This window comes from Octodon degus, unplaced genomic scaffold (assembly GCF_000260255.1).
Source record: "Octodon degus isolate 3935 unplaced genomic scaffold, OctDeg1.0 scaffold00155, whole genome shotgun sequence".
Taxonomy (NCBI): Eukaryota; Metazoa; Chordata; class Mammalia; order Rodentia; family Octodontidae; genus Octodon; species Octodon degus.
Window position 1 is genome coordinate 1,050,102 of NW_004524731.1, and position 903 is coordinate 1,051,004.

The following is a 903-nucleotide window of genomic DNA, read 5'->3' on the forward strand; positions in this document are numbered from 1 at the left end:
TCTTGCTTCTGTTTCCGTCCACCACCACATGGTGTCACAAATCACCAAGATCTCACACTGGCGGGCTCCCTCCCCTGTGTGCAGAGTGTGGACCTCCTCTGCCTGCAGCAGTGCACCCAAGCACCCACCAGCCTTCCCGACCTGCACAGGACCTAAGTCCTTCATGGGCAGTGGCCAGGCAGGCACTGGAGTCATTCCAGGACCCAGAGGAGGAGCCTCCCACCAAGAGCCATCGGCTCTGCTAGAGGAGAGAGCAGTCTGCCCCATCCCAAAGCCGCCACCCTGTGGGGGACCCAAGCCCTCCCCTCAGGCTCCCCATGGGGCACATCACACCCTCACTGTGTGTGTGGCTGGCCCTCCCTCAGAACCTGTTTCATGGGCTGGTGGGCCAGCACAGCTTCAAGAAACGCCCCCCAAGACACCAGCCAAGGGATGAGCTCTGAGGCCAGTGGGGTCCCCTGAGGGGTCCTGTGGTGTCAGAAATGCACGCGGCAGGTCACCTCACTCACATGGCCCCACTCCTCCAGCAGAGACCAGACGCAGAGGAAGCCTGCGGAGGGCACTGCTTGTCTGAGTTTCTAGTGTTCCTCTGTGGTTTTTGGTTTTGCTGGTTTTTGAAAATCAGGCTGGATATAGACGTGTGGCAATGCTCGCGGAATGTGTTCCCGGCCTGAGCCGCGCCTGACCTGGCTGGTCTTTTCCTCACAAGCGCCAGCAGACCTTCTGAAAGGAGCCCTAAGAGTGCTCTTCCGGCCCGGCCCAGCCCCACAGGTGGAACTCTTGTGTCAGCAGACACAAGCTCAGGGCTCCACCTGTAATGGTCAGGATTGGATGTATTGCCCACAGGACACCGAATGAAAAGGCATTACAGAGCTTTTATTAATTAGCCAGTGACCTATGTGC